This window comes from Furipterus horrens, unplaced genomic scaffold (genome assembly GCF_987537825.1).
Source record: "Furipterus horrens unplaced genomic scaffold, mFurHor1.1.pri manual_scaffold_1, whole genome shotgun sequence".
NCBI lineage: Eukaryota > Metazoa > Chordata > Mammalia > Chiroptera > Furipteridae > Furipterus > Furipterus horrens.
The window spans coordinates 131890-145083 of NW_028327171.1; the positions used below are offsets into that span (position 1 = coordinate 131890).

Sequence of the window (13194 nt, forward strand, 5' to 3'; positions counted from 1 at the left end):
TAAAAGACCACGTGGTCAGAGCCTGTGCCGCATCTGACACGGGAGGGGGCCCTGTCCCAGGCTACTGGGCCACCAGGAGGCTCCAAGTTGCTGTCCCTCCCGAGGCAGGATGCAGGCTGGTGGGCAGAGGGTGGACAGACCCCTTCGCCTCTCCTCCAGGCAGTGGACGGCCCCTTCAGTCCCCGGCACAGCTGTGAGAGGACGCCTCCCTCTCAGAGGCGGGGTGTCCGTACCTGAACACACGACCTGGGCATCTGTCAGAAGGTCCAGAAAGTTCAGGTTGAACCGGCAGTTGAAGATGCTGGACTCTGTCCCCTGGCAGGTCACGACCTTAGGTCCCTGGCCCTTGGAGCCCCCCAAAAGGTGGGGTCCAGACACGTGGAGGGCTGAGCCACACCCCAGACTCCTGCAGAAGACACTTGCCTCCTCCATGTACAAGCCACACCTCAGGACAGAGCTTTGACTCAATCTGGTCTCAAAGGTCCCTGCACAGGGGCTGCCTCGTCCGCTGAGGCCCGCTCTCCCCAGGTTCCCACCTGCGGGCAGCACAGGGCCCGCCCTGCTGTTCACCTGAGCCCTGCTGGTCTAGGGCTTGCACCCCACTCAGCACAGTGGCTCCCAGATTGAGAGGTTGGCTTTCTGGGGTGTAGAGCCCATGGCTTGTCTACTGCATCCCATCCCCACTGCCCAGTCCCGCCCAGAAGGCCTCCAGGAGTGGATGCAGGAATGAACGCTAAGCACTGGGCTTCTGGGGCTTCTGCGCACGCAGAGCCCAAGCCGGAGCAGAGGGGCCGTGGGAGAGGAAGGCAGGGTCCCTTCACTTCAGAAGGTCGTGCGTCACCCATGAGCTCATTGCCTGACCATTTGTCGGGGAGGAGCAAACAGAACCCAGAAAAGACTGCCTGGCATGTGCAACCCGTGTGGCGAAAGCGCAGGCGCTTCCCTTCCGTGCCACCCACCTCCGCTATTGTGGGGCCATAGCAAAGCCATGGGGTGTGAGCGCCACAGTCCCGCCATTCGAGGCTTCCACCTGGGGCACCCGCCTCTCAGCAGAGCCATCGACTTCAGCTGCAGCTCCGGCTCCGGCTCCGGCTGCGCAGCGGGGCCTTCGGCAAGAACACGAGGAGGGCGCTCATGGCAAAGATGTGCCCAAGAAGTTTTGTCCAGAATTTTCAAAAATTAGAAATCTGATTTTCACTTTCCACCCTAACGTGTACCCTTAATTTCAGTTCCCTCAAGTTTCTCACACTTTCTTTTGACGATGTTCATGGCATGTATGAAGTAAAATCTCTATAGACATTTTCTGGGAAATCACGGAGTTGGGGGCTTGGCCTCTGACATACCCATGGGTCACTGTCACTTGCCTGCCAAGGGCTGAGACAGCCCCTCCCTCTGGGGCCGGGCCTGGGACCCTCCCGGGTGGACCCCCTCAGAGCCCAGCGCTCAGCACAGCCACACCCACCTGCAGAGAGGGTCCAGCAGGCCAGCAGGAGGGGCCCCAGCCCAAGAGGGGACAACGGCATCCCTGGTCACCTCTGCCACTGTGCGCCCCAGGCCCAGGAGAATGTGCCCGCCAAGAGCAGCAGGCAGACTCCAGCTCAGTGCTCAGCCGTCCTGAGAAACAAGCAGGAACCCCACCTCCTCCCCAGCATATCAGAGGTGTCATCTGTCATGCGGAGCAGGGGCTCACCCACCAGGCCTCAACCCAGGCAGTGCCGGCTGCTTGTGGTGCGGCCGGGGCTGGGCTTCCTGCAGACCCAGGTGGGAGCCTCGTGGACGAGCACCACCTCAGGGCCAGGGGTGGGCTCTGTGGGAGATGCACTTCCTCTGCCTCACACAGAAGGTGCACTGACAAAGACGCCGTTCCCACGTGTATAAAAGACACAGCAATTTGATCAAAGACGTTAAAAACGGGCATGACCATGACCAGCAATAGGAAAACATGCAAACAGCACTCTCTGGGACGATGGAGTCCTGGAAAAGTGGCCTAATGCCCCGAAAAAGGGGAGCAAGTACTTGGTGGAAGACGTTTAAAATGGCCACATGGGCAAGGGCCCGGCTGGCTGCATGTTCTAGGTGTGATGCGCACAGGGAGCGGGAAGCGGGCCCAAAGTGCTGCTGTAGCTCATGTGTGTATCTGTGCATCTGTTCAAAGAAACACGCTCCGTGGACAGAAACCAGGCTGTGGAGGTACCCATTTCCAAGAGATAGAAGTGTATTTCATTTCCTTTCTTGGTCCTATGAGTTTCACAGTCTACAGTAATGTGTATTTTTTTCTAATCTGAATAACATCAGTGACAGTTACTTTCCAAAAGGCTTCCCAGAGAAGCACTTCCAAAGGGCAGCCTGGGCCTTCCCACCAGCATGGGTCTCCAGGGAGGACCCTGTCAGCCGGACCCTCTGTGCTGAGGCTCCAGCTCCTCCCGAGGCGCAACCCGGCCATGTGCTTGGCCACGCTCCTGGCCTGGGCCTTGGGGTCGTTCAGCATGTGCACACGAGCCAGAAGGGCCACCTCTCGAGGCCACAGGGGCCCTGTGTGTGCTCAATCATCCAGGACACCCCTTCTCGTCCTCCGAGGCTCTGTCAGGGGCAGGCGCCCAGCCTCGCTGGATGTCACCCCATCTCGTTCATCGCAGCTTCCTGCCTAAAAGGGACCTTTTAGTTCTTGACACCACAAGCTGGGCCCCTTGCAGCCCTGGGCATGGGAGGCGGTGCCCAGAGAGTCCCCAGCAGGCAACAGCCCACTGAGAGGTGGGTGGCACTCGCTGCCGTCACTGGGAGACCCTATAGATGAGGGTCCTGGTCCTTCCCAGGTTGCTGACAGAGGAGTGGGAGTCAAGAGAGACTTGAACGTGTGGCCATTTGCAAACCTATCCCAGACCCACCCAGGGGAGAGGATACACAGAAACATTGCCCAGCAGGGGTGCAGGGCGCTGTGGTCTGGGAGGCGCAGTCACTGGGAGCCTGGTGGGGTCATCGGAGCAGGGCAGCTTCACATGGTGGGGACTTGGGCACAGCCCCTTACCCGGGTGGAGAGCAGTCCGCCCGTGGAAGGAGGGTGGCCGGGAACTGGCTCACAGGGAGCCCCACCCCACGCCCTGGAGCACCTGGGCAGGAGGCTGGGGGCGAGGCGAGGACAGGTGGAAATACCCACATCCACATCCAACCCGGGTGAGGCAGAGAGGGGGCCCAACACAGAGCCTGGGCCATGGTGGGCATCTGAGGGATGTTCTGAGATGAATTAATGGGTGGATGAATGAGTTCAAGGGGTGTGTAATGATGTCCTATTTAGAAATGAGGAAATGAAAGTCCCTGGGAGTCTCGCTGGTGTCCACCATGGCCAGCTCACGGTCACCACATTCTGCAACAGGGGCCAGCGTGGTCTTCTGTCCCTTCCTGGGCTCTGGGGCCCGGGTTGCAAGGAGCCCACCTGTGTTCAAGGAGAGAGACGCGCATTGGGCCCTGAGCAGCTCCTCAGAGCCCCCAGGGTCAGTGCCCCTCAAAGCCAGAGGGCCCAACCTGGACTGGACAGTGAGCTGGGGCAAGGGCCACGTGGTACCCACCCAGTGCCACCTCCCAGCATCTGCTCAGTTCCCAGGAAGCTGACTGGACTCTGCACAGCCATGAAAAGAAACCCAAATAAAAATCAAGGGTCCTCCCTCAGCTCCACGCCTGCCCGTAGGTTCCATTGTAACAAGTAACTCTGAGGGGACTGCGCGGTGGCAGGACTGAGGGCTCCGGACACACAGTGAGGGGCTCTCGGGGTCTTTAAATGTAGACGCCAGCCAGGGCCGAGGCCTGGACGTAGGACCAGTACATCAGCGCAAGCACGACAGACAGCAGGGCGCACAGGTGCACGCCCGCGGGGCTCAGGGGTGGCCGCTCCTCCTGCTCCCGCTCCTGCTCCCGCTCCTCCTGCTGCTCCTCCTGCTCCCGCTCCTCCTCCTCCTGCTGCTCCTCCTGCTCCTCCCGCTCCTCCTGAGGAAGCACACGCCTACCCTGTGCTGGCACCAGGGCCGTGGTCCCCGTCACCTGAAGGAGAAAGGGGCCGAAACTTGGGGTGCGGAAAAGAGGCAGCCACAGCCCTAAGCAGCCCAGCTCCTCCGAGCAACGTCCCAGCCCCCTCAGCCGGAGCCTGTCCTGTCACGGGACCCCCACGGAGGCAGCCTGTGCCCCACCACCCAGAGGGCCCCAGCGCACGGGCAGCTTCAGGGCCAGGTCGGGAGCAGCCACAGTGAGGGAACACCCCAGAGCAGCCCTCCTGAGACCCCCTTCCCCAGCCTCCAACAGCAGCCCTCTTGCCCCCCACCCACTCACGGGAGCAGCGCACGCCGGCGTCCTCCTTGTGCCCGCAGTCCGTGCGTCCCCACGGCCCCGTCGCACAGCCCTGCGGGGACGCCTCGCTGCCCCGGCAGCCCACCTCATCCAACCACACGGGCCCTGAGCTTGGGCCAAAGGCGGCCCCCGCCAGGGCGCTCACGGCCCCGCCACAGCCCAGTTGGCGGCACACGACCTCCGCGTCCGCCAGGTCCCAGGAGTCGTCGCACACGGTGCCCCAGGAGCCGGCGTGCCACAGCTCCACGCGGCCGGAGCAGCGGTCCTCGCCCCCGCGCACGCGCACCGCACCGTCCTCTGCAAAGGGGTCTGTGGTCACTGCGGGGCGGGACCGGGCTGAGGAGTGGACAGACTGATGGACAGAGCCATACCTGGGCAGCTGCGGGTGGATGAGCAGTTAAGCATCTCCCCGGAATCCTGGTTCATTCCCTCTGACAACCCTGTTGGGTTAAACAGCGGCTGTCTCAGAGCAAACGCCCTGGAGATCTTCAGATGCAGTTGCTGGAGCCCAAGGGATCCCCAGGCCCCCAGCCATGGGTCCGTGGCAGCCCCTGTGGACAACCTGTCAGGATATGCAAGCCCCTCCAGCCCCCCACCCAGAGACCACCAGGGCCCTACCTGAACAGGCGATCCAGACCTCCTCTCCACGGGCACAGGACTGCGGGTTCCACGGGGCTGAGGGGCACTGCCACAGCGTGGAGTTCCGCAGCTGGCGGCACTCCATGTTGTCCACCCAGGAGATGCCCAGGTCAGTGTGGACGGGCCTGTTCTCCAGCCAGCCCTGCTCCCCACAGCCCAGCTGCTTGCACAGGATGGACAAGGAGGCGTCCTTCAGCGCGTTACTGCACACAGCGCCCCACGTGCCGTTGTAGAAGACGTCCAGCCAGCCGGCACAGTGCTGGGGGCCACCTCTCACCCTCAGGGCCACTGAGCCTGGAAGACAAGCAGGGTCAGGCCAGGGGACGTCTCGGAAGGAGGAGGCCACCACGAGGGGCCCTGGCACTGAGACGGCTGCCACTCGAGGCCCCTGCCCTGGGGAGGCCCTGTATTGACCTGCGTCCCCACAGCCACCTCCACCCAGGACGGGGGCAGCAGGTGAGCACAGGGCTCCGACGCCCTCCCCCGCCCAGGACGGGGGCAGCAGGTGAGCACAGGGCTCCGACGCCCCTCCCCCGCCCAGGACGGGGGCAGCAGGTGAGCACAGGGCCCCGACGCCCCTCCCCCGCCCAGGACGGGGCAGCAGGTGAGCACAGGGCCCCGACGCCCCTCCCCCGCCCAGGACGGGGCAGCAGGTGAGCACAGGGCCCCGACGCCCCTCCCCCGCCCAGGACGGGGGCAGCAGGTGCGCACAGGGCCCCGACGCCCCTCCCCCGCCCAGGACGGGGCAGCAGGTGAGCACAGGGCCCCGACGCCCCTCCCCTGCCCAGGACGGGGCAGCAGGTGAGCACAGGGCTCCGACGCCCCTCCCCCGCCCAGGACGGGGCAGCAGGTGCGCACAGGGCTCCGACGCCCCTCCCCCGCCCAGGACGGGGCAGCAGGTGCGCACAGGGCTCCGACGCCCCTCCCCCACCCAGGACGGGGGCAGCAGGTGCGCACAGGGCTCCGACGCCCCTCCCCCACCCAGGACGGGGGCAGCAGGTGCGAACAGGGCTCCGACGCCCCTCCCCCACCCAGGACGGGGGCAGCAGGTGCGCACAGGGCTCCAACGCCCCTCCCACTGTAACGTCTCAGCAGGCATGCCGGCTGCTGGCCCAGCAACCCCTCCTTGGGAACTACTTGAAATACAGAATAATCTACCGGCATAAGATAATCAATTTAGCAATGATTATAATTTTTTTTAATTAAAAAAAAGGAATTAGGCCAGAGCACCATGTCCAGATACAGCAGCAGTCCAGGCTGGCCCGTGTCAATGGTCGGTCATCATACCCTTGACCAGTGGAGTCTCGCCGGAGAGACGCATTAAGAAAACCGAAACGCTGCCACACGTCAGTTTTAGACGATCCTTCACACTGATGTTATGAGGGCCTGTACACATCAGAAACCCCTAAACCAGGGTCCATGGAGAAAGCTGTATGTGAATTGCATATGACAGGGTCGTACGTATTTAAAAGAAGCTTAGAAAAAAACACAGGAAGAAAATACACCCATGACAGATGACGAAAGTGGCCACACAGCTCTGCCGTGTCCGTGCCCCTCGCGATGAGCCTGTTCCCCGCCCGCCCTGTCTGGGCTGCCCTCGGGTCCGCGGCAGCTGAACCAACGGGCAGAGTGGCTGGATCCCCGCCTGGGCCCCGGCCTGTGGGACCCTGCGCCAGGCTCGGTCCCAAGAAAAAGAGCATCTCCGCTCCTGCCAACGGCCGGTCCCCAGCAACAGTGCACAGAGGGAGGAAGAACTGCAGGACATTAAAACACAAGGACAAATCGAAGGGCACAGCCGAGATCATGGACCAGAACTGATGAACCAGCAAATCAATGAGACGGACGGCACCCAGGGACACGCCTCCAGCGAGCAGAAGGGGCGCGGAGGACAGTGGCCCTCGGTGTCACGTAAGAAGAAACACAAGGACTGAAACAGAGGCGCACGTCTCAGACGTAGCTGAAAACATTCCTGAGCCCAGATCGGTGAGGGGGGACCCCGACAGCGCCCTGAGACACCCCCAGGCTCCCCCCCGACCACGGACGGAATCCTGTCCCTCAGCAACAGTGACACCCGGACACCTGTCCCTCAGCAACAGTGACACCCAGACACCTGTCCCTCAACAACAGTGACACCCAGACACCTGTCCCTCAACAACAGTGACACCCAGACACCTGTCCCTCAACAAGTGACACCCAGACACCTGTCCCTCAGCAACAGTGACACCCAGACACCTGTCCCTCAACAACAGTGACACCCAGACACCTGTCCCTCAACAACAGTGACACCCAGACACCTGTCCCTCAACAACAGTGACACCCAGACACCTGTCCCTCAACAACAGTGACACCCAGACACCTGTCCCTCAACAACAGTGACACCCAGACACCTGTCCCTCAACAACAGTGACACCCAGACACCTGTCCCTCAGCAACAGTGACACCCAGACACCTGTCCCTCAGCAACAGTGACACCCAGACACCTGTCCCTCAACAACAGTGACACCCAGACAGGAAGCACATGGAGAGCCTCAGACACGTACGCGCTGAGAACCTTAAAAATTCCTCTAGGAAAGTCCTGCAGCTAAACCAGGCGTCAGGGAAGCCTGGCCCAGGGACGCCCGGAGCGGCAGTGAGAGGCTGGGGGGGAGAGACCGTGCCCCGCCCCCGCCCCCGCCCCCGCCCAGAAGGGGAGGCGCTCTGTCCTGCCGCGTCGCCGGGGCCAGGGGACAGTGACGGGACCCACCGTGGAGCTCTCCGTCCTGGAAAAGCGGGACCCGGAGAGAAGAGCGAACTTGCGAAGAGCGGGCAGGCACTGTTCCCCACAAAGACAGCTCGACCGGGGACACCCAGCTGCCCCGTGAAGGGACCCAGCTAACGGGACCCACCGGAGCAGAAGGCGCCGGCGTCCTCCTTGTGCCCACAGTCGTGCCGGCCCCAGCCCCGCGACGGGCACTGCCACAGCGCAGCCTCACGGCCCTCGCAGCCCAGCTCGTCCAGCCAGATGCGTCCGGCCCCGGCCCCGAAGGGAGCGGCCCCCAGGGCGCTGAGGGCGCGACCACAGCCCAGCTGCCGGCAGACCACGTGCGCGTCCCGCAGGTCCCAGCCGCCATCGCACACGGTGCCCCACGTGCCGCCGTGCAGCACCTCCACGCGCCCCGCACAGCGGCCGGGCCCCGCCGCCAGCCGCACCCGGAGGCTCCCTGCGGAGAGACCACGTCAGCGCGGACCGGCCCACCGCGTGGATAGAGGGAGGCGCGGGGTCCTCACTCACCCGAGCACACGACACCACGTCCCTCGAAGCCCCCACAGGCTCCAGCAGGGACGCAGACACGTTGCACTGGCTGAGGCGGGTCTCGTTGCCCAGGCAGCGCACGCGGCTCAGCCCCACCCTGCCGGCCCCACGAGCTGGCGCAGGCGCGTCATAGGCTCGCTCGGCCTCTCCGCACCCCAGCTGCCGGCACGCGACGCCCGCGCCGTGCAGGTCCCACGTGTCGTCCAGGACGCGGCCCCACACGCCGTCCAGGGCCACCTCCACGCGGCTGTCACAGCGGCTCCGGCCGTCCAGCAGCCGCAGGGCGTGAGGGAGACCTGAGGAGAGGCGGCCGGTGACAGGAGCGAGCAGGGTGCGAGCGGGAGGGACCCTGGGCCTGTGACGGGGCGAGGACCGCCGCCTTCTCAGGGCCCATCGCCCTCAGCCCCCAGGGCCACCCTTCCTGCTGACCCCCCTGAGCAGACCACAGTGGCTGGTTCCCCAGGGCACAGACAGGGGCCCCCGGGTGCTCACTGGACAATTCCACAAATAGGGATCCGTCCCAACACAGTGAAACCTGTCGGGCCAGATGGGAGCGTCCCTGTGCCTGAAATGGCCTCCTCCAGGTATGGCAACCGCGCCACCACAGTTGAGCTGGTGGAAGAGGCAGGTGGCATCTGTTAAGTCCCAGCGGGTGTCGAGAGGGGTGCCCAGGCCCCCTGAACCTGTGAGGCCGCCCCTCACAGCAGCTGCTGCCGTTTACCAGTCAGAACCCTGGGGTGGGGGGAGGGGGAGTCAGCATTGCTCCCTGGCCCTGCAGACCCCATCCTTAATGTGAGTGTTGTCAAGCAGACCACTCCCGCACTTGGATGGACACACCGAGAGCAAGTCAACATCTTTGAGGAATGATTTTGTAAATTACAGATACAGAATATCTGCACGTCACAGCCACACGGACGGTACTTAGGCTCGGTCTAAGGTGAGAGACGGTTCGTGACTTCTCTCTGTGTACTGGGCGGAACGGTGCTCAAAACTGTGGTCATAACGCCTCATCTCCATACGCGCCCTCCTTCCAGAGACGCTCCGGTTCCTCTCTCCACTGGGCGGCGAGAAGGATGACGAAGGCCAGAGAGTGAAACCAACAAGCCGCGTCAGGCGGGGGCGAGACGAACCTGAGAGACAGAACGTGACTCGTCCAAAGTCCAACACTTACTCAGCCGTCAAGCCAGAGGGAGTCTCGCTTCCCATCCGAGGCTTCATGGGTGAGGGTGACAACGCCAGGCCGTGACGGCGGGCTTTCAGTGTCCGAACCCAGTGAAATCTCCCTGCTCCTCGTGTCCCACGATGCGGGCCAGGGAGCCCCCGCGGCTCATCCTCTCTCTCTCCACACAGTGACTCGGGGACCCGGGGCTTCTCGGCTCTGCGGCTGCACCGAGGGCCCCGGAGGCCGGCTGCCCCTCCACGCTCAGCTGGCGAGGCCCACGGACCAGTGGCACGCAGGACCCACGGACCGGCAGTGGGAGGAGGGCCCGGGAGGGCCGCTCCCTCCGGTCCCGCCTCTGGCCGGACCTGGACCGCAGGGCGGGAGGGCTGGGAGACGCAGGACAGCGCGACCCCCGTGCATTGCGCACCCGGGACGGCCGCCCGCCTCCCTGTCCCCAGCATGTGCAGCCGACTCTGCCCACCTTCTCCAAGAGGAGTGACCGGGGAGAGGACTGAAAGAACGGGACTTCACGCCAAGCAACGCAGCCCCTCCGAGGCCCGTGAGTAAAGACGACACTGTCCACTCGTTTCCAGAGACAGTCGGCTCGCTGTCCAGACTCACTTTCTCCACCCCCACCCCACCCCCGCCCCTTTATTTCTTCCTGACGACAGAGAACGCGTCATTCTGGAGCCAACGTCCAGCGGTCAGCCGTCCCCGCACTGATGACAACCACGATCTTGAGACAGAACAGAGAAGCCAGTGCCTGTGGATTTTGGAAGGAAGCAGTAGCAAGCCAACTGCGGACAGAATTCATGACTGGATGACTGACCGGCACGGCGGTGACCCGATGGGTTTCCTGCCTGGATGTCAGCTCTGTGCTGAAGGCGGTGAGCCTCGGCACAGCTCCACGGGCAGGATGGGATGGAAGCAGAGAGGACTGGACAGGTGCCGGTCGGAGCCAGCGTCGGGGCTGCCAGGGACCCTTCCCTCGGCTCCTCTCCTGGCCCTGCTCCCGCCCTGAAGCTACACCCAGAGCTAGGGTCAGCTCCTGAAATGCCCAAGCAAAGCTGGAAAATTGACCCCTGTGTTCCACCAGCTGTGGAAATCCTGCTTATTCTTTCTCTTTTTCCTCCCGCCAGTTTGCCCTGAAAACCAACCAGTTACGTGAAGCTTCCACGCGGCGCACGGAGGGAGAGGAGTCTCACTGAGGTCCTGAGGGAAACCAGAGCACCATCCGAAGGACCAGAGAACTGGTGGGGAGTCCAGGAGAAGACGCCCGGAGGGGGAGCTGGGCCCGCACGGAGCTCACCGCGGGGGCCACCGTGAGCTCTCCGCCACGCTGGCGCCGAGGTCACCCCCACAGACACCGAGACAGACCTGCGCCACTGTCATCACAGACTTAACCATGGTCTCCCGACCTCTGCCGCCCGGTCGTGGGAAGACAGACCGGGGAACCCCGTTGAGTAAGGGAGTCGGGGCGGCACATCCATCGGTAGCATCATCCCAAGTCTGGAGGGAGAAAGTCCCGGGACTGGAATGGGCACAGGGCTCCGTGGGAGGGGCTGGAGCTCCGGGCACCAGCCTGCAGACCCGCCGCGCCCTCGATTCTATTTCCGAGAACGGGTTCATTTTTACAAATAAAACTATTTTTCTTTTGTCTTTTTAGTGGTTTCCTATGTTTCCTGCGTGAAAGACTCAATTTTTTATCTGAAGGGTACACATAAAACCCTTGCTCTGACCCTAAAACCCTCACTCTCACCCTAAAACCCTAACCCCGACCCCCTAACTCCAACCCCGACCCCTGCCCCCTAACCCTAAGCCTGACCCTTTCACAGAGCAGGCGTGTATTTAACATTTTTTATACACGTTGTCATTTCCTTTGCCAGCAAAGTCGCACTGGTTTATAGCACTGTGCGCATGTGATCAAAATCACATCCCTGAAAGAAACTAATTTTCAGGATATTTGCTAGGCATGACAGCTGAAATGATATTTTGTTGGTTTAAATACTATTCGGTTTCTAGCTACCTTTGCTGCTCCCCTGTGTACATTATCCATTTCTGTTTTTCTGTGAAAACGTCTTCACATTCCTTGACATTTTTGCTCTTTTTCACTTTGCACTGCTTTGTGAGAGCTCTTCAGCCGTGGGCACTGGTAGCCCTACTGTGTGTGCTGCAAACATTCTGTGACTTGTCCTCTGCGTTCGGGGTGTCTTTGCATGTGGAGCAGCGTTGTGTACGCGCCCCCAGCCCGCCTTTCCTTCGCGACCTCCCTCGCTGGCTGGGCACCTGCACCTGCCGGGCCGCCCCCCAGCCGCAGCCCCTTGGAAGTTTCCTTGTTGACGGCCCTGTGCCTTCCATCGAATTCTCTGAGCGTCTGGGACTAATCTGAGTCTTGGCTGAAGAGCAGGATCTCACTGCAGTCTGCTCCCTCCCCAAAGCTAACCATCTGAGTGGGCTGTATAGGCTAATTCTCGCCCACAGTTCACGTGCAGGACCTCCTCCTACACCAGGGCGGCAGCGGGGACGGGGAGGGGCGCCTGTCCCCGCCGGGAGTCACCGTACCTAGCCCACGTCCCCACTTTTCAAACTCCCGTGGGAGGTCTGCGGAGGCACAGGCAGCCCACGCGCCATGACCTGGGGGACAGGACAGCCCGCGCGCCACGACCTGGGGGACAGGAAAGGGCTTCTCACCGTGAAAGACGCTCTCAGGCTGTGGAAGAAAACGACTCCTCTTGTTGAGCCAGAACGTGGTCACAACAAAGGCCACGGGGTTGTAAACCAAGACATCTGCTCCTGACCTGGTTCTGCCACTGATTTGCGCTGGGATTTGGGGACAGTCCCTTCACCTCCCTGGCCCTCGGCCTCTTTGTGAGAGAAATGGGGACCATACGAATGTCAAGGCCCCATTCAGCTCCACCCGGTACGACTTTGCCATCTGCTGGGCAGCAGAGTCAGGGACACAAGGCCTGGAGCAGACCCTCGACCTTGTCCCTCGCTCCGCAGGGGCCTCCACCAGTCCTGCTCTGCCAGCTGTCTGCCTGAGGCCTTCCCCAGGGGCGCACCCCAAGGTGGAAGCTTCAGCACGTGGTTTCCAGCCCTTTGGCCCTGGGCGAGTTCCTTAACCCCTCTGTGCTCAGCTCCCTCGTGCATGAGATGGGACGATGAAAGGGACCTCCTCCTAGAGCAGAAGGGTGGAAGGCTCAGCGCCACGAAGTGCCTGTCCCGGCACCTGATGCACCGTCAGTGGTGGGAAGATGGCGCTGGCCTGAAGGGTGGTTAGGAAACTGACGTGGGAGCCCTAGTTTCCGGCCCCTCATCCTCAGAGTGCTTCCTGCAGCTCAGAAGCAGGACGCTAGACATAGGCTCTGCTTTTCAAGGGTGCGTTCAGCCTCCACACTGGGGGCACCGGAACGAGCCCCAGGGGCCTGAATTCAACCATTGGCTGCAGGGCAGCGCCGTTCTCAAAGCTGCTCATCGGGAGGCTGGCGGAGCCAGGGCCTTTCCGGGCCTCCTGGCCAGCCGGGGAACCTGGTCTCCACTTCCTCCGCGTGTCCTGTGGCCCGCGGGTGCGTCTGTCTGAGCAGAGGGGCAGAGGCCGCTGGCCGGGACAGGCCACGCTCCTCCTGCGCGGCAGTGACTGAAGCTGCCCCCGAATCGGAGCTCCCTGCGCCCAGAGCACCGGGGCCTGGAGAGGCAGCTGCCCCGCGTCCGAACACTCTGAGAACGGTGCTGCCCGCAGCAGCAGCCCCGGGCTGCCGGGCACCTG

At 62.7% G+C, this 13194-nt stretch overlaps 1 pseudogene; it reads right to left on the reverse strand.

Moving 5' to 3' along the window:
• Positions 1-964: 964 nt before the first annotated feature.
• LOC150020466 (scavenger receptor cysteine-rich domain-containing protein SCART1-like) lies at positions 965-8990 on the reverse strand (annotated as a pseudogene).
• Positions 8991-13194: the final 4204 nt, after the last annotated feature.